Source organism: Tinamus guttatus, unplaced genomic scaffold (genome assembly GCF_059628265.1).
Source record: "Tinamus guttatus ecotype Peru unplaced genomic scaffold, ASM5962826v1 Tinamus_guttatus_pri_ptg000602l, whole genome shotgun sequence".
Lineage (NCBI taxonomy): Eukaryota > Metazoa > Chordata > Aves > Tinamiformes > Tinamidae > Tinamus > Tinamus guttatus.
The window spans coordinates 7,246,854-7,266,990 of NW_028289136.1; the positions used below are offsets into that span (position 1 = coordinate 7,246,854).

At 49.3% G+C, this 20,137-nt stretch overlaps 1 protein-coding gene across 2 annotated transcripts in view; it reads right to left on the bottom strand.

Moving 5' to 3' along the window:
• The window catches only part of FAM168A (family with sequence similarity 168 member A), a 122,295-nt gene extending 102,414 nt beyond the window's left edge, over positions 1 to 19,881 (bottom strand). The window contains exon 1 of one of the 2 annotated variants that reach the window (XM_088535009.1): positions 19,809 to 19,881. The gene's annotated coding sequence lies outside the window, so the exon portion shown is untranslated. The remainder of the gene's footprint in view (positions 1 to 19,808) is intronic. The other variant, XM_088535010.1, reaches the window with a different exon arrangement.
• Positions 19,882 to 20,137: the final 256 nt, after the last annotated feature.

The following is a 20,137-nucleotide window of genomic DNA, read 5'->3' on the forward strand; positions in this document are numbered from 1 at the left end:
AATACTCGAAAAAATAATCCGAGCAGCCCCATGCAGCTTGGCAAGGGGGACACGGCAGCTTTGTTACCCCTTGGGCGGGAATGGCACCAATTTGGAGCCCTTTCGTCTGCTGAATATTTCCCGGCTCTGCCTTTCCCGCCTTTCCCGGCACGGAGGCTCTCGGCTTGTTCAATAAAACGCAGCGGCTAAAGCGCCCGAGTGCTCCCAGGAATGGGAAAATCACCCCCAAACTGCCCTGTTTCCCCCTCTCCTGTGTTTCCCTGAGGCCGTCGTGCGAAAATGGGACTTGCGCCGGCACGAGCGTCAATCCCGGGATGAGGGCCAAGTCCTCTCGGAAGGCCCTGCTGTGGAATATCCTCCCGAATTCCTCGCTCTGCAGTGCTTCTGTGATTCCCGACCTGGCTGCTTGTGCCGCAAACGATGACACGGAGGTGCCGTATCCATATTCTGCGCTTCCAAATATCCCGGGAAAAAGTGCTTCCCGCTAGCAGCGCCAGCACCGGGAGAGGTTGGCATGGAGCCGGGAAGAGGGCTCTTTCCAGCAGCACATCCCAGTGTCACTCACAGGCTCTTTTCCCCATCATGTGAAACCCGTTTTCCCGTTATTTTTGGTCTTCGCTCTTACCGACCTAAGTCCGGTTCCTCTCCCTGCCAAAACCCGGAATCACTCCAAACCTGGAGCAAAAACTATCTGCATCAAAACGTGCCTGAAGTGGATTAACGCAAGACCCGGCAGCTAGAGCCCCACAAACCCGGTTTCTTTAGGTTCTTCCTAAGAAACGACGTGGCCATCACCATCTCCGTTAGGTCCCACACGCTCAGCGCTTCCCCTCCTCTCCTGATCCTTCACCCTGGGCAGAAGAGCAGGAATCACAAGCAGGAATTGAGGGAAAAGTGGCAGAGGCGACGCAGCAGCTGGAAACCTTCCAGGTCGCTCATCTGTCCCCTGATGGGGACCAGGCAGCAGGTCACGGCAGCACCCGCTTTGCTTGGCTCTTTATTTGCCTACAACCACGAAAACTCCCATCTAGGCAATCGTTTTATGCTATAAGAGACGCAATTCATGGGAAAAAAGGGTCACCCATCGGATTAATACGTTAAAGCGAAGGAAGAAAAATAATATAGAGATTTTCCACCGGGCCAGCTCTCCCCTTGAGGTTCTCCTTGCCTTCCCCGTGCCAAATTGGCAGACGAGCTGTATAATTACAGCGCTTTAAGTTCATTTATCGCAAGTCTGCGCATGGTAACCCTTGCACACAGGCATTTTATGGAGAAAAAGGACATGATAAGCACCTAATTGCTCCCAAAACAGAGCTGGGCACCTTGTCCTCCCCTCCAAAACCCTCCTATCGGAGCGGAAGCCCAAAGACACGGATGGGCTCCATGTGTGCAGCCCCTGGACCTGCTGGCAGGGCTCCTTATTTTAATTTTCGGGTTGCTTTGGACACGGGCCGGCCACAGACACAGAGGTCAAAACCTTCCATCTCTTCCTTCTTCCCAGGCAAACGCCCAAGCTGCACAGAAATTAAAACACACACAGGGAGTTAAGCACATTTCACGCCTGCTGTCTGACACCGGCTTCATCGTCACCATCCTTTTAGCACTGCTAAGAGGCTTTGTTAGTAAAAAAATAAGAATTTTTTAAGTAATCTTGCATATACATCCCTTGTAGCTCTCCTGAAGGGGAAAAAAATGTCTTTAGGAGAAATTTGAATTATTTTAATGGCAGGAGCACTATAAATATTGCCTGCTCTGCGGGAGGAACAAGCTGTTGTTGTTCATCCGTTAATGCCGGCAAGCGCTCGACGGGGAGAAACGCAGGGGGGGAAATTGTTCCACATGGCCCAGGGGTTATTCCGATACCCGGACAACTGGGATAACAGGGCGGGATTAAAGATGGTGGCCAAAGGGTAGGAAACGTGCCGAAAACTAAGCTCATCCTGCTCCAAAACCAATAAAAACAGCAAAGGGAAACTAGCGAGGCAGCTGCGGAAAGTCAAAACATCCTTGCAGCAACATCCGAAATATTTGCTACCCAAGATGGGATAATAATAATAATAATAATAATAATGAGGAGGCAAATTCTATTTCTTCCATTTGGAGAAGTGAAATTTCCCAAGGTTATGGTAGAGAACAAACCAGAATGGGCAAGAGGGGAGATGGACAGGATAATTTAATAGGCCCTTTTCTATCTAACTTTTATGATTCTTATGAAAAATGACCTGGATAAGTGAAGGTATTTGCCCTTGCCCTCTCTGTTCATGCTGAATTTAGTCAGAAGGGAAATCCTGCCAAGGAGAGCATGTTTTACTCAATTTACTATCCTTTGTGATTGCTCCATAAAATATTAGATACACAACAGGAAGGTTACGGGCTTTTTTTGATGATTATTTGCAATGGAAAAAGCAGAAGCACCTCGAGTGCTTGGAAGGAGGAATTAAAACAGCAGGCAGCGATGGAAACGGCTTCGAGAGCAAATCGGGGCTACGTTATTCTGCAGAGAACATTTATCTCTTATTCCGCGTTTGGAGGATTACAGCAAACCTAAATCCGTTACAAAATATTAAAAAAAGAGTAATTAAGTGTTGAATTAATATTTCTTAAAACAGTTCTGTTCACAGGAGGTCACAAATAACACAGGGGCCACAAGCCACCATCTGTCTGGTGCCCGGGCTTTGTAGCTGCAAGAAGGTAAAGCTTTTCTTTAAAGGAATATATGTTATTAGATTTTTTTTTAATTTTAGCAACTGGTTGGACCACGATGGTTATTAAAGCTATGGAAAACCAGGTGCAGCCCATTGCAAGCACCACCCTTCACCCCCCTAGCACCCAATGCTCCAAAGTTCTTCCGACGCTGGTTGAGATGGGATTTCCCTGCTCTCCCCCAACTCCACATCAGACATCAGCACCAAAACTCCTGGAAATTATCCACGTTATTCCTTCACTGCAGTTTTCCCCTGACCCCATGCTTTGGACTCAATTAGCCACTCTTACAAAAACTAATTGTCTAAGAAGCTTTGCAATTACAGGTCTAATTACGCTTTTCCAACTGTTGCCTGACTGCCCAAAATCAAACCATGTTTTTTTTCCCCTCTTTTTACATATTAAACTGCTTGGAAAGGTTTCCTAGAGTCTTGTAAAGGCCCAAAATAGGTAAAAATGTAAACAGCTGAAGGCTCAAGAGATAAAAAGCAGAGCCAATATGTAAGAGCTTTCCAAGCGTGTGCAGGAAGGACCTGTCAAGATTTAATGAACTTGGGGCTCTTCTGGCCTCCCTAGTAGGATGTAGGAGGGAGAAGAAGGGGAGAAGCAAGAACTTTTCTGCCCTCTCTTTCTCACCCATCTGCATTTCGGCTTCCTCTTCTGCAGCATGAAATCTGGCTTGAGATAGAGTAGCAAAATGAGTTAACTCTGATGGAGGGGGAAACTTCTCCAGTTGTTTTGGATCCCCCAGGATTCTTCTTCTGGCTCTTCCTGAAAAAGAGGGGAGTGACTAAACACTGCGGGAGCTGATGCCAGCGGGTCCACGACCTCTTTGCCTTTATTTGAGCACTGAAGGTTCCCAAATCCCACCCAAAAAGGCTCTATTCCAGATGCGGGGAGATTTTGCAGCCGCTTCCCAGTTACAACCAGATTCTGTCAGTCGACCTGTCCTGCTCGTGGGGCAGGAACGGGTCACCCAGGCTGTGAGATCTTCACCTCTCCGGGTGTTCAGGACCTGACTACGCATCTACAACCGACCTCAGCTAGTGTCAGCAAGAGTGGGAGGCTGGACGAGGTGACTTCTAGGTGACTTTCAACCCAAGTCTGCACAAAACTACAGGCGGGACAAGAGGAAACGGCCTCAAGTTGTGCCAGGGGAGGTTAAGGTAGGATATTAGAAAGAATTTCTACATGGAAAGAGTGGTGAAACATCGGAACAGGCTGCCCAGGGGAGTGGTGGAGTCACTGTCCCTGGCAGCATTAAGAACCGTGTAGATGAGGTGCTCAGGTACATGGTTTAGCAGGCAGGGTGGGGATGGGTTTGTGGTTGGACTTGATGACCTTGAAGGTCTTTTCCAGCCATAATAATTCTATGATCAACAAGAGCTCCATGTTGCCCCAGTGCTTACAAAGCCTCCCCCACAGCATGGCTTCTCACTCCTCCTGCCCCAGCTTTCTAACGGGGACAGGACAGACGAGGAAGAAGCAGGACACTGTCATGGGGCTGCATCTTCTCAGACGCTCCCAAGAGCCCAACAGGCTCAGGTTGAGCCTGAGGAGCAGGGGAAGGTCAGGAGGGAATTTCTTCACTCACAGGCTGGCGCATGTGGAAGGATTCACCTCCCGCATCCTCTGTGGCATGAACTGAGAGTCGCCTGCAGGATCTTCTAAGGAAATCTCCAGCAAAGCCCTGTCAAAGCAAACTTGGGAGTTGAGATCCTTTTCTAGCACAAGACTCACTCACAAGATGCAGTTGAGTCCTTAAGGACCAAGCGGGTACTTGGTTTATTGCTCCAAATCTGCATCATCGAATTTACTCTTAATATCTCAGACGATCTAATATCCCTTTCGGACCCTCACTTAATATTTCATCCTTCTGGCTTTGTACACAGGCTACAAAAGGCTGAATCATCCCAACTCCAATCCGATTCTGCGCCGGTGTAAAGGAGAGGAAAGGACCCCAAAATCCTGCTGAACATTTAAGTGGTGAATGGAGCTCCAAGAACAACATGGGTTCAGGGAAAAGGAACATCAACCACTTGCTCCGTATCCAAAAAACCACCTTGCCTTTTGGTGGTGGTACTACCGTTGCTGGTTAAGATGTTGTACAAATGTGTGGAAAATGCTACTCACCACACAAATACTTTGAAAATCTTTTTTCTGACCTGCTTTTTAAGCCACAAGCATCGCATTTATACTCAAGAGTGATACAAGCTGGAGGCATAAAAGAGGTACACGGGTGTCTGAAATAAGAGGCAAAACAACAAGCTTTGCTATAGAAAACACGTCTGTAACAGGAGACAAGAAAGCCAAGCCAAAAACATCATCGCCTTTCTCAGCAGACAAGGCTCCAAGATCCTCTTTGCCAAATTAATAGGAAACGTGAAGAGAAAGTCACTATTTAAAATACAGGATGGCTATTGAAATCCTTCTCCATCGAAAATATAATAACCCTAAAAATAGAGGCGGCCAAGTTGCCCTAACAAGGTTGCTGCTCAATCGCTCCATAGATTGGATTTTGTAGGAATAACATCCATGGAGCCAGCAAGGCCAGCGTCCCCCAGGGCAGGAGCACTTGAACTTGACACTTAAGTATTCAGGATAGGATTTTATAAATTAATTCTTCAGTTCTCACCACGATTCCTTAATAGCACCAGTGATGGAATCCATAGCTACGAGGGCTTTTTCTTCTATATAATGGCTCCACACAACAGTTTTATTTTAAAAAGCCAAAAACAGCCTTGCAAGGGAAGTATCAATCATTTGAGTGATATGAGAAAAAGATATATATATATACACATATTTTTTATATATATATATATATATATATATATATATAGTTACAGGCCTTCTTCAATGTTATAGAAGACATCAGCTTTAGTGTCATACCCAGCCTATGCACAGGGTCCCTGCTTAAGTCTTCATGTTGGTCTTGGAAACTCTCTTCAGCTTAAATCCGGTTGCAAGTCGAGCAGAAGAGGTCATTTCCAGGAGAAAAAAGCATACTTTGCCTCTGACAACATTTTTTATAGTCCTTTCAAGATAACCGCATTGACATAACCTACTGAACAAGGGTATTTTCCACAATAAAAGGCTTTGAAAGCTCCTCAGCTCCATCCCGTTGCGTTTTAAGTAGTTTTATTCAAGACTAACTGCTCAAGAAGAGCCTGTAAACTCCATTGGAAAGCAGCAGACAGGCCTAGGGGTTACCCGAAACTTTCTGCAGGCTGAAAATGCAGAACCGTGAAGCTGTGTGAATCCCAGAAGAAAAACCTTACAGCTTTTATTTTCCCCCCTGGCAGAAGAGAATAAAAATGGATTGACACAGTTTAGACGGGGACGATGAGCAGAACGGCCAAGGGGAATAAATGGGTCTCTTGATCAGGGTGTCTTTCCTTGCGGCGCGCTCAGAAGATCTCCAGAGCAGGAGACTCCACAGCCTCTCCGGGCAGCCTGTGCCAGGGCTCCGGCACCCTCACACCAAGGAAGTTCTTCCTCACATGGACATGGAGCTGCCTGGGCTTCAGCTCGGCCCCGTCACCCCTTGTCCTGGCACCGGCCACCACCCAGGAGAGTTTGGCCCCGTCCTCCCTGCACTCTCCCCTCAGGTCCTTGTCCATGTTGGTCACATCCCTCTCAGGCTGCTCCTCTCCAGGCTGGACAGGCCCCGCTCGCTCAGTCCTTCCTCACACGACGGCTGCTCCGGTCCCTTCCTCATCTTCGTGGCTCTGCCCTGGCCCCTCTCTAGCAGCTCCAGGTCCCTCTTGTCCCGGGGAGCCCAGAGCTGCCCCCAATGCTCCAGTGCGGCCTCCCCAGAGCTGAGCAGAGGGGCAGGATCCCTCCCTCGCCTGCTGGCAACGCTCCTGCTGCAGCCAGGAGCCCATTGGCCTTCTTGGCCACGAGGGCACGTTGCTGCCTCATGGGCAACCTGGTGTCACCCAGGACTCCCAAATCCCTCTCTGCGGAGCTGCTTTCCAGCAGGTCAACCCCTAATCCGTGCTGCTGCCTGGGGTTATTCCGGCCCCGCTGCAGTTGAAGAGCACCGGGCCCAGTACTGAACTCCGGGGACACCACTGGCCTCAGGCCTCAACCAGACTCAGCCCCATTTATCCCCACCGTTCTCCTCATGCAAGTGTGATAACGAAGGTGCCCACAGGGCACAAAATGCCGGATTAACGATATTCCAAGCCGAGGAGGCTGCATTTGCTTCCTGAGGAATGCTCTCCCTAGCAGCGGAGAAGTAGCTCGGGGGAAGTGTCCTGCGTTAGTTCTGCACGCAATTAAACCCAGTTCAGTGTCTCATCAGGTTCCCCACGACACCCAATTAAGTAATAACAGGAGGCAAGTGCTCTTAATTAATGAGGAAAAGCCAGGCACAGGTGTGTATAGCTCAAGTAGAGCCTGAAATAGTTGAATAAATCATTTAGTCTTAAAATAAAAAGGAAAAAAAAAAAAAAGAGGAAAGGAAAAACCACTCGAACTTGTATCCAGTTAACTCAATGGCAGGATTCTTTCTGATTTCCTTCAAGGGGTTTACGTTTCACTGTAATATTCAACAATTAAGTGGTTTATAAAAGCTTAAGTGCAAACCTGGCCCTGCAAATGGAGCAGAGGAGTTACAAGTGATCCTAATTTCACGCAGTCACCGCCGGTTTTTCACAGTTGCTTCCAGTAAAGGTTCATTTCAAGCATCCTTCTTCCCTGTTTATTTTGTAAACCCCCTTCCTTCTCCCTACGCCTGTTTAAAAGCCATCTCCTGCACTGGCACTAACTGAACACCCTTAAGGACAGATTACAGATGCAATCTGCAATACTCACACCAAACCATCCCTGTAACAGCTAGATTTTGACTAAAGGAAACGCCATCCTGGGTGGCAATGCTCAACCAGGCAGTGCAGCCTCCCTACCCTTTTCCAAAGCCCGTCAAGGAGAACGTTCTAAAGAGGCAAGAGCAAAAAAAAAAAAAAAAGAAGAAAAAAGGAAAAAAAAATAACAGAAAATGTCAGGTTGTCATTCCACGTTTCTCTCTTACATGCTTCAGTAAGCAGAACAGCAAAATTTAACTGCAAAAATAATGTTCCCATCGAGTGCAGTAGTTTTTACCCAAATTTCTCCACTTAAATACAGTGAACTTGCATCTTTTAAGGTATGAAAACATGGGAATAGTGCATATCCGGAAAGCACGGCTGGTATGACTGTACTGCACGACTGTAGTAAAGGGTATTCCAAAGTTTCCAGTTTTGGCTGCAACTTTAATACATTTTAATTGCTCAAGCCCTAATTTTGTCCTTTCAGGGTCTTCCTCTGGCTGCGTTTTGCAGGATTTAGACCCTGCGCAATGAAACTGGTCTGCTCATTCCGAGACTACCTTATCCGAGTATTTTGCATCCCAGGTTGGGTTGCAGGATTTGGCCAGAGCGTGAGGCCACCTTAATCAACATTAAAAACATACCGTTAATTATATGCATAAAAATTAGCCCCCATCTGTCCATATCTCAGGTCTCTGAAAACTATTTTTGACATGTTATTTTTCATGGTTAAATAGCGAATATTTCACCATAATTCTCCCCTCAGGCCCCTTGCATATGCCAGCAACAGACACCCCACAGGGGCCCTGTGATTCCCCGTCATTACGTCCTTTGGCACCTGGAATTAAGGATTTTTCCTATCTCGACATCCTCCAGCACAAAATAGGATCAAAATAGTAACAAACTCCAAATAGCAGGAATATCTTCCAACTGTTATTTTCCACAAATAATATGAAGGTCAGGCTGCCCATTTGCGGTAAAGGTCTAGGCTTCCCATCTAAACTCCTAAGGATGAGTCCCGCGCTCTAACTTTGATTTTTCATATTTCTGGTGCATTAAAGTTTGATGTGAACACTTGTGACTGCAAAGCCAAGAGCTTCAAAGCCAATATTACACGATTTTTTAAACACGGATTTTTTACAATATTCATCTTCCTCAAGCCAAGGGCTGAATTGGCCTCAGGAGTGAAGCAAGTTGCTGTCTACGGGAGTCAAGAGGTGGGAAAGGAGAGGAGAAACGGGCAGGAATGGCAAGGACGGTCCTGCTGTTGAGCAGGAAGACCAAAGGGGCTCCAAGGAATCGGCCTTTCCGAGTTTCCTGCCTTTGTAACGCTTAGAGTAGGGCTCTTCCTAGTTGATTAACTGTGTTAAATAAATTTATAACATAAAAATAAATAAAAGATACAAACCCACAGCATTGGCTTTTCCACATGTCCTGACTCTCCTACCTCAGAGACCCATTTTTGTCCTGAAAACTTTTGGTCCCAAGAAAACCCTCCCTGAGCCAAGTGGGGTGTTTTTGATCCCACTGTTGAAGAAAGAGGAAAGAGGAGAGTCTAGCAAGTCTTTGGGTAACCCAAGCAAGAGCAACACTCTTAAGCTATAACTTATTTAGCACCAAATCCCTTGATGATACTTCTGAAGTGGACTTAGAGCACTTCCTATATGTCCAAAATCAGCAGCTTTGTGAGGCAGGAGGGGTGAAAAGAGGAAGACGGAGCGACGCGTTTTAGGAAAACCGTGAGCAGGTTCCCACCAAAGTCTCAGTGCCGCTTGGGTTCAATGATCATAACAGATCCTCTGGATAATTCATTGCTTGGATTTAAGCAGAGCCTTCGTCGCGCCGGCCACCTGCTCTGTAGGGTCCTCGGTGCATCCTTTAGGCTGGTACTAACCTGCCCTTCAAACTCAAAATTTACATTTTACATTTACAAAAACGTTCTGAATTATTTTCCACTGCCGGAGGAGGACACCGAGGAGGGTATTACTTTGGGGAGGAAGAAAGTTTGCAGACGTTCTGTAAATAGCAATTTTACGCAGGGCCGTATTTCATAAAATCCCTTTCTCAAACGATCCTAAATTAAGATCTCCAGCTGCCATGAGCACCTTGTACAACTGAATCTCAGCAGGGCCCCTGGAACTGGAAGAGCTCAGGAATATTCCCCAGTGCTCAAGAGCTCCAGAACTTGTCCCATGTGGGGACAAGACATTTTTATAGAGCCGCTCACTTTGTGCCGGGGCGCGAAAGGGAAATCCTGCAGAGATAAGTGGAAAAAACCCACCGTTAGAAACTGGATTTGCAGAACTGTCTCCATCTATGTCCAAAAGCCAAGGGATAAATTCCTTTGGGTGACAATTTCAGGGAAGCTGCAGTGCAGCCACCCAGTGTGTCGTGCCCTTCGTGCTCTGCTAAAAGGGTCAAAAAGGAGAAGAAAACCCAACCACGAGGCTATTTCACTGAGGCGATTCTCACACCAAATGCAAAAATATACAGCAAAAAGGGAGTGTGTTGAAGACTTCCAAAGTGAAAAGAGGAATTAGGGCCCTCGCCACAAATTTCAGCTTGTTCTTTGCTAAATTGTAACTGCTTTTAGTCCAGGGATGCGCAAGACGCTGCTTGAGCGCTTGGCTAATGAGCCTGCAGGTGACACTTCAAATGGTGGCAGGTTGGGGGAATAACCACATATTGCACTGCAGCTACCTGTAAAAGACAAACATCCAGGGGAAAAAAAGAATTTCAAACTCAGCAGTAACCAAAAAGCAAGATAAGATGCATTAGAAACGGCGCGATCCGTCCGCAAATACAGAGGAAGTCGGTGAAAGTCAGAACTCAAGTTATATTTGGGGTATAAAAATAAAGATTACAGCACCCAGCAGTCCGCCCTGCTACATACTGATGCTGTGGCAACTAATGCATGTTTATAGCCAAGGTATTTGAGTTTTTGCCAATGCCAGATTATCCAAAATCTGTGTTTTTTTTTTCAATATGCTCTTTGTTTTCCCTACATTTAAGTACACAAACTGTAGATAAATACAGAAAGAAACCAAATCAGGAAGAAAATATCAGGGTTAATTATAAATAGAGAACTAAAGTTGTCTCAAGCGCTCTTGGTGGCAATACTGGGTATTTTTCCAACAGAAGGAGGAGATATTCAATAAAACAAGCCCAAAACGTGAGCCCAGGAGCCAGGGCTGCATCGGGACAGTTTAGAATCGGTCCCCGAAAATCCAACCAGCAGGAATTCTGGGTTGGCTCTTCAGGTAGTACTTATGGTGCAATGTGTATATTAAAAAAATCAGTATCTGGTGCCTGCCAGATGGTAACGATTTCCATTTGAAAACCTCTTTTGCTTCCGCAACTTTGCCAAATCCCCCGGCCCCGTTTTGCTCCCTGCTCAGCAGACACCCTCTACCAGCACCTCAAGCAGAAGCACTTTGGAGCAGAAGTCAGAGAATAAGGAATTGTTTTGAAATTTGCTCTTTGTTTGCCAGTTTTGGGGTAACACAAGCACAACCTGCAATATTCTCAATAATATTGTCACTAGGGCAAGACCCTCAGTGACCCACGAGCCCGGCAGCTCAGCTCGAAGCCGGAAAATCCCGATAACAGCGAGGAAAACATATTCCGGCATCGCTGCCGGAGGGAATCCCGCTGAAGTCCTTGCAGATTCAACAGGGAGATTGCCGGCGAAGCGAATCCCGGCTAATCCCGACCGCCGGCACGATCCTGGGGAAAGGGACGGATAAGATTCACACGGAGAATTCTGTGGATCAAAGGCATTTGGAACGGGAAAGGCGGAACGCACCGGAGCAGCCTGTGCGGCACCGGCATCCTCCGAACAAGGGGAATCCATTGGATGTTGTGCAAAAATCCGCCTGGAATTTGGGAAGCTGCAGAGTGCAATGGAGCAAGCAGGGGAGCACCCGCATGGGGGAAACCAGGGCATCTCCGAAAATTCCACGGCTCCTTTCTGGTCCCGCTTGGAAAGATTGTCCCTTTTATCCTGTATTTCAAAGGGGAAACTGAGGCACTAAGCGACCGTGCAGTTTGGGCACTGCAGGAAAACGCTGCATTGGGAAGACCTGGAGCTGGTTCTTTCCATGAATTAACAGGTAGGATGAGGAATTTTGGAGAGGGGCTAAAAGCAAGGAGGGATCGTATGACAGAGCTGGAAATGTCGGGAAGACCATCAGGAAAGCGAGGAGAAGCCAAGGACAACCCAAAAAGCACCCGAGGTCACGGAAGCGAGAGGAGGCAGAAGGAAAAGGGGAGCTGGGGAGTGAGCAGGGGTGTGCGATGGAGGAGGGTGTTTGGAGGAACCGAGCGTCTGTCGCAGGGGAGAGGGGATTTGCTAAGTGCAGAGGCAGCATCTTTGCTAGGAAGACACCTTCCCCCAAAGGAAACTGCTGACGCGCTCGGGAAAGGAACGGAGAAGGACACGGAGAAGGTAAACGAGGTTCAAAGTCAGCCGGGAAGGAGGGGATGCGAAGAAAATGAATTCGCTGCTGCTACGTGTGGGAGCCTGAATAACAGGCAGGAACAAATAAAAATTCCGACCGGACAAGAATATGAGGAGAAATCTGGTGGGATGAGTGTGTGACGGGACTTGGAAGTCACCGCTCCGAAGGGGCTGGATGCGGAGGAGACGCAAGGGCTGCAATAGCCCTTTGGCAGCAGCTCCAAGTCCCCAAAATGCTCCAAAGTGGTGAATTATAGCGCGGTCGGATAAAAAGTGACTATTTTGGACCTCATCATGACCAATAAAGCTGAGGAAATCGCTCGACTGGACGTCTAGGAAAAGAAGAGACTTGCACTTCAGTCCCTCTAAACCTGCTAACTCCATCGCGTCGGCAAAACGGCTCCATGGAAATCATGGATTTTAACTTGCGAGATGCCGGTGCTTTGAATCACCTTAAAAAATATCAGCCTGAGGAAAACGGGCAGTGCTGAGAAGATGGGGGCTTTGCACCAATGTAACTTAACAGGGGAAAATTAAGGAGCCTGCAAAGTCCAGACACTTGTTTTGAGTCCGAGTGTCCAAGTGCTTTGGGGATCGGGAAGGAAATAGCTCCAATGTGAAGTTTGGAAAAGCTTCTGGAGAAATTAGGGATTTAACTCTCACCACAATCAACAGAAAGACTGGAAAAATTGCTAAATATCTACTGAAAAGCAGTGCAGAAATAAGGCAAAAATGGGGCATGAACACAGCCAACGTGGGTTACCATTATAATGGTAACCAATGACTCTACAAATGGGGATGATGGATCTTCCAAACAGGAAGATTTTAGGGGAAAATGAGGAAATCATTTGGTCGGAGATGCTCTGGAGACCCTTCCTTTTGCCCCAAGGAGGGGAACGGAGCCGGGTGTCCCGGGAGCTCCAGATTCAGGCAGCTCGAGCTGGGAATCCTCAAAGAAATGGCTGCGATTTCTGGGGTTTTCGCTGCTTTTTTTTGGTGTGCCGAAGAAAATTCAGAAGAGGGACGTTTCTAATACACACCAAGAGGGCAAAAGGATGACTCAAGTGACCACAACTCAGTTCGCCAGGCATCAACTCTGGACAAAAGAAGGGAAAACTGAATCAGATTTGATAAAAGACTCAAAACGAATGACGGTCAACGCAACGTTATGGAGAACAGGTCCTGTCAAAGAGCTGATTTCAAGCCCAAATGAGGTGGGGAATCAGGGTGATAAAGGCACTCGCTGTGACGGAACAAAGAGCCTTTTGTTGAACGGGGCACCTTGATTAAAAACGTGGCATTTTGATTAAAAACGTGGCATTTTGATTAAAAACGTGACACTGCGCTCTGTCACCTTGAGTAGCCTTGGCTGGTTGACGGACCGGACCGCGTCGTCATCCATGGGAAGTCACCATCAACAGGGCGAGCTGATGTTGAGCTTGACACGGAGCCGGACGCTCCTCAGGACCCTCGTTGGAGACCTGGAGATTAATATTAGCGGCACTAACGAGCTCTGTGAGTGCCCCTTGGCTGGACGATGACGAGGACGGAGCAATACGGAATGGAAGGGCTGCTCCAAGCAGATTTTAAGGCAACCAAAGACGAGGTGCTGCTGGTAGGGAGCAAAATTTTAACTGGAATGATGAAATGTGAACAGGACACAATGATGAGAAGAATTTGGGGAATACAGGGACCCCCTGGATTTAAACGCTCCGAAAGAAAAGCTGAAGAGCCCTCGGTTAGAGCCGTACAACTTCCTTCCACAGGGAGAAGGATCAGGTTATCAAAGGACATCCTAATTTAGCCAAGGAAGCCTTTTAGGCTGGAAATTAATCCAAGTTACAAAGCAGAGCCCACTGTTTTAATCAGAGAGGGTAATTAATTGCTGGAAATATATCAAGGGACGGGATACATTCTTCATGGGTTGAGATCTCCAAATTAAGACCAACTGGCTTGGTTCGAGATAAACAGGAGCCCAAAATTAAGAGTCATTAGGCTCCTTCCAGGGAAAATCCGAGGCTCGGTGGCTTCCAGGAGGTCGGACTAATTAAGCCCGAGGCGCTAGGAAGCCTCCAAGTTCTTCTCCAAAGCCACCAAGGCCAACGAGCACCTTCCAGCACTGCATAAAGCAGGCAGGAGTAGCTCAACGTCTCGCCCTACCTTCCCAACAAGGTCAGGAAGGAATCTCGGGCTCGGTTTTCCATGAAAACGGAGACGCCACATCCACATGCGAGGATGTCGCCCGGCTTAACTCAGCGAGACTCCCAAGGAGCTCACATCTACATCTTCCTTATCCCAAAACAGCATTGTATGGAGCTTCCCGATGAGAGCAATCCTCACGCAGGAGGCTGTCAACCGCGGCGGTGGATCTGGGTGCCGGAGTAAAGAAAAACACCCCTCGATTTACGGGGCAACAAGGATGATGAGAAGCCTGGAACATCTGCCCTATGAGGAGAGGCTGAGGGAGCTGGGCCTGTTCAGCTGGAGAAGAGAAGGCTGAGAGGGGACCTGAGCAGCGTCTAGAAGTACCTCAAGGGAGGCAGTGAGGAGGATGGTGCTGGCCTCTTTTCAGTGGTGGCCACCGACAGAATTAGAGGTAATGGCCACAAACTGAAACACCAAAAGTTCCACAGGAACTTAAGGAAAAATTCCTTCCCAGTGAGGGTGCCAGAGCACTGGAACAGGCTGCCCAGAGAGGTTGTGGAGTCTCCTTCTCTGGAGATCTTCAAACCCGCTTGGACGCAGTCCTGTGCCACGTGCTCTAGGTGACCCTGCGTGTGCAGGGGGTTGGACTAGATGACCTCGAGAGGTCCCTTCCAACCTTGAGCATTCCATGATTCCATGATTTGCACTCAGAAGTCCTCTGCTGTCAAGAGAAACGAAGAGCAAGCTCGAGCTTTAACGAACTTCCCTCTCATCCCTCTTCCCTGCCCCTAAGCGAGGATGACGGGAAGGAGAGCGCTCGGAAGAGCCCGTCGTCGCGACCGAGCGGCTGCCCTCGCTCCCAACAACCACCAGGACAAGGTGACCAAGTCCTCCAAAGCACCAGCAGCTGGATATTATATTTTAGCCACCTATACTACCTGCTGAGCTGGAAAAATACCTGGAATACACTCTGGGTTCCACAAAAGCCATTAAATCTCTCGTTCCGTGAGGACATGCGCACACAGGAACCTGCAAAATGGGTTGCAGAATCAACTACCCCAGAATAAATGTCCACGTTTAGCAATAAGATTCAATCCCCATCTCCAGCTCACGAACTGGGCATCTCGCAGCATAAAAAATAAAAGTTCCCTTAACTGCGCTGCAATTCCCGACAGATCGGCTCCAGTTTGGATGCCACAAAACAAGGACAGATTTTTCTGATTAAGCTCAACAGAAAATCACAGGCGAGGCAAAACCAAACCCTGGCGAATCCCCGATGTCACGGTCTATTTTCCCTGCTGCTGCCGTCTGCAATCGCTCTGCATTTTATCAAGGCATCGGCCGTGCCCGGTGGGCGCGATGGCATCTTCGCTCCTCCCGCTGCTTCCGAGGTTTTTCCGCTTGTTTTGGACTCTCCGAGCTCTCTATCCCTGCTAAGACAAGACGGGAATGACTTTGAGGGCCTCCCCACGGCGTTTTGGTGTCGTCTTGCTGCTTCGACTCTTCGTTTTGCCACATTCCCAAAATTTCCGGGCAGTTACTGCACTCGGAGGGAGACAACGGAAATAAGGGCAAAAATAAGGGCAAAAAACCCCAAAACAGCATCTCCAAAGAGGCACGGAGGGACCTTTTTTTAAAGCTTTTACAAATTCTCCAGCAATAATTTCCTAAAAGGTCGGTGTCAATAGGCCACATTTTTACTCCCGGAGAGCAAACGGTCACTCGAAATTCCCTTGTGGCCCCCAGACCTCCCGGGACATCCCCACGAACCAAAACTGAGGAGAATCGTTTGGGAATGACTCAAGTCCTAGAGGCGCCGTGAGGAAACGGATCCATCATCTCCGTCGTCCTCGCCAGAATTCCCGGTCGGCTCCCTGCAAAATCAGGTGTTTTCCCACGACTGGCATGACTCAGATTTGGGTATTTACGTTCCTGCTCGGAGCCCAAAAATACCGGGAAAAAAGCCCGTTTCTCCCAAGTTTTTTCCAACTTGCAGCTTCCAGAGGCTCCGGAAACATCAGCATCCCCCAAGACTCAAATCTCTTCTGGTGGGACCTCACATATGGACTTTGAAGCCTTATTTCCAAGCGCATCTGCCTCCCAGAAACAGAAAACCCTCAAAATTCACAATCCTTCCACCAAATCTACCAGCAAATGAAAGAAAAACCCTCAAAATTCCAGCAAAAACCGCAATAAATCATCAAGGGCCAAATTCCTGCAGGGCAGGGAGATGGGCAGCACAACCCTTCCTTATAGAAGCAGGTTTGCAATCTTGGTCTGAATAAACCTAACGCGGCCGCTGACAACATTTCCCTCTCGTATTTAATGATAGAAATGATAGTTTTTTGTGTAAACATAAAAATAGGGACGGATTCAGCTTATGGGAGGAATAAGAGATACTTGGAGGACGGGACCTGCTTGACCGACGGGTGGCAGAGCCGGAGGAAAACACTTCTGGAAAACACATGCCCAAAATCTAAACAGGGATGGATTATTCCCTCTTTATTCCAAGAGCTAGAAGACTACCAAGGGGTTAAAAAAATATATATGGTTGAGAAGATACTTAATTTTCACCGAAATAAATAATTCTTGCCTGTTTGTCTGCATTCTTGCCTGAAAGAGCATCTTTCTTCCTTTGCTTATGCCACCCCACGCCTGTATATGGGGTTGGGTGGCATCAAAACTCCACTGCAAAGAGAAAATCGTAAATATTGTAAATATTTCTTGGAAATCACTCAATAGTTCAACTTCTTCCGTGCTGAATGGGACAGATAGGTCGATCTCCTCAAAGATAAGGAGCTCTCCAGCATCTTCATCCTCAAGGAATTTATTCTGTACTTATTTCACATCGTTTGAACTCAAGAGTGGTGAATCGACCCAGCTCCTCACTCCAAGCAGCGTTTCCTATTACGGAAAAAATTCCAGGGGATCTTCATAGCGATCGACCCTTTTGATCCCCATCCCTTTGGTTTGTTTTTCCCCCAAAGGGGAAAAATCCCATATCTAGCACTGCAAAAAGTGCCTCTCTAATAGCAGGCAGGAATTTTAATTAAGAAAGAAGTAAACAAGCAGCAGAGGGGCAGATCCCTCTGAACACCAACATTTGGAATATTTAGCGTAGGATAATTCCAATGAGGAGCCACTCTAACCACATCACTTAGCAGAGAGGTGTTCTAAAAAAACGCTAGATTTTACCTTAAAGAAAGGTCAAAACGTGCAACTATCTACGTTGATATTTGCAGCTTCCAGAATAAACACTGGAGTAACCAGATTTAATACATATTTTGGCTAAAAAATACCATGCAAACTGATATCCAACGGCTACACGTAGCCAGCAAGAATAAATATGCACAATATAGGGGGGGTTTAACACGTACTCAAGAATAAAGGTCAGGAAAATCCACGAAACGGTTAAAATTCAAACCCACAATCAGAAAGCACCAAAAAAAAAGGGAAAAGCATCGGATCTGGCAGCGCTAATTTCCTTTTTCTTTACATCACTCAACATCTCTCCTCATTTGAGTCCCAATCAACAAGCACTTCACAGTGCTGCAATCAGAGGCCAGCCAAACGCTTCCCTAAGGATGTTTCCAGCTTTCCCATTCCTTAGAAGAAGGGAAATATAAGGAAAAAGGCCGCGCTTCCTCCAGCCCCTGTTTAACAGCGAGAAGAAACACGCGGCCGCACTTTAAACCGTATTTTGATTAAAACATAAACAGAATCACCCGGGGGTTCTCACTACAAGATGCCTTTGTGCAGGGGAGAGGGGAAACATCCCCCTCGACCGGCTCCTTTTGCTGCATCCGAGAGCGCTCGGCACCGAGCGGATTCGTTCCGAGGGAATCCGGGATGCGAGGAACAACCTGGAGCTGCTCAGCACGAATTGGAGCAAGAAAAGCAGCAGGAACCCCCTGCACGGCGCAAACCCCCCTCGGGCTGGGGGATATTGGTTTCATTTCGCTATTTCCAGGCGGCTTTTCCAAGTCCTCCGTGTTTTCGGCCAAGGATCCAAGCGGCTCCCCGGGGTTCTCGAGCCCCGGCGCGACGACGACGGGTTTAAAGCCCGGAAAACCACGACGGCAACAACAGAATCTTCAAGTAAATATTAAAGAAATAAAGGGCAGAGATACCTTTTGGTGGAAACGGACACAACGCCCGAGCTGTTCTGCAGAGCAGGGGCTGAGCGCGGTCTTAAATTCCCCAATGCTCCCTGTTTTCCCGCTCCGGATACCACATCCCCAATGGCACCAAATCCGCAGCGTTTTAAACCCCGGATTCCAGCACAAAGGGGAGCAGCAGAGCGAGGCCTCTGGCGACCGCGGAGTTGCCCGAGGACTCGCGTTTATTCCCCGCTCCGGGTTTTCCGCGGATGCTCCGCGAGACCGGAGCGTCGCCCCAGCTTGGAGAATCCCCCTGGCGCCCCAACGCGCGCCAGCCTCGAGGCTGCAAAAACCAAGCGGGAACCTGTAGTCTCGAGCCAAAAAACTCCCGTTTTCCTTCCAGGAAAGGGGAGGCTTCGCTCGGAGCTGCTCTGGTGACCTCCCTCGCGGGTTCCGTGGTCCCAACAAGCTCCTTGGGGCTCCACCTTGGCTGTCCCTTCGTGCCCGCGGTGCCCACGCGTCCTCGTCGCTTCCCGCCCGGACAAGCGCCGCTTGTCCCCGCGCACCCCCTGCCCGTCACCTCCTTGGTTGTCCCTTCGGCTGCCACCGTGCCCTTGCTCTCCTGTCCCCGGCAAGCGCTCCCTGTAAATCCCGCATGGAAAGGGCTTCTCTCGTGCCCTTCCTAAAGGCGCCGTCGCTCCTGCATCCGTCCGCGTTGGTCCCCCATGAGCGGCCGAAACCCCCGCGACGTCCCCCGAACGCGGGCGCTGCCCCCTGCCCCGTTCCCTGCTCCCCATGTCCCCCTGCCCGTCCTGGGGGCACCTCTCACCCCCCATCTACACCCTATAGCCCCCCATCACCTGTATCCCTATAGCCCCCATCACCTGCATCCCTATAACACCCCTATAACCTGCATCCTATAGCCCCCCATCACCTGCATCCCTATAGCCCCCCATCTCTCCCCTATAGCCCCCTATAACCTGCATCCCTGTAGTCCCCCTATAACCTGCACCCCTATAGCTCTCCATCACCTGCATCCCTATAGCCCCATTACCTCAATCCCTATAGCCCCCCATCACCTCCATCCCTATAGCCCCCACCACCTCTATCCCTATGGCCCCTATAACCCATCCCTATAGCCCCTTATAACCTGCATCCCTATAACCTCCCATAACCTCTATCCCCATACCTCCCCTATAATCCATCTCTATAGCCCCCCATCACCTCCATCCCTATAGCCCTCCTATATCCTCCACCCCCAGGGCCCTCTATAACCCATCCCTATAGCCCCCCCATAAGCTGCATCCCTACAGCGTCCCTATAACTCATCCTGATAGCCCTGCCATCCCCTCCATCCCTATAGCCCCCATCCCCTCCATCCCTATAGCGTCCTATAACCCATCCCTATAGCGTCCCTATAACCCATCCCTATAGCCCCATCACCTGCATCCCGACCCCATCCCCGCACACCCCCCCCGCGCCTCATTCCCTCGGAGCCCCTTCCCCCTCCCCAGCCCCCCGCGTCCCTGTCACCCCCCGGGGCCGCCTCGCGCGCCCCCCCCCTCCCCGCGCCGCGCGGGGGTCGCCCGTCACCTGCGGCTGCTCGAGCGGCGGCCCCGCTGCCGGTGCCGCTGCCGGTGTCGGCGGCGCTCCCGCTGCTCCCGCTGCTCCCGCTGCTCCCGCTCCTCCTCCTCCCGCTCCCGTCTCTTCCCGCAGCCACAGCGCGTGGGGGAGGGGGCAGGCCGGCTTTGGCGGGGGGGGCGGAGGGGGGTTGCGGGCGGTACCACCAGCGGGACCGTTAGAGCCGCGCCGCGGACTACCGCTCCCGGCAGGCCCCGCGCGCCGCCGCCCCGGCTCGCCCGCGGCCGCGCCGCGCGGGGCACGACGGGGGTTGTAGTTTCCCGCCGGCAGGGGGGCGGGCG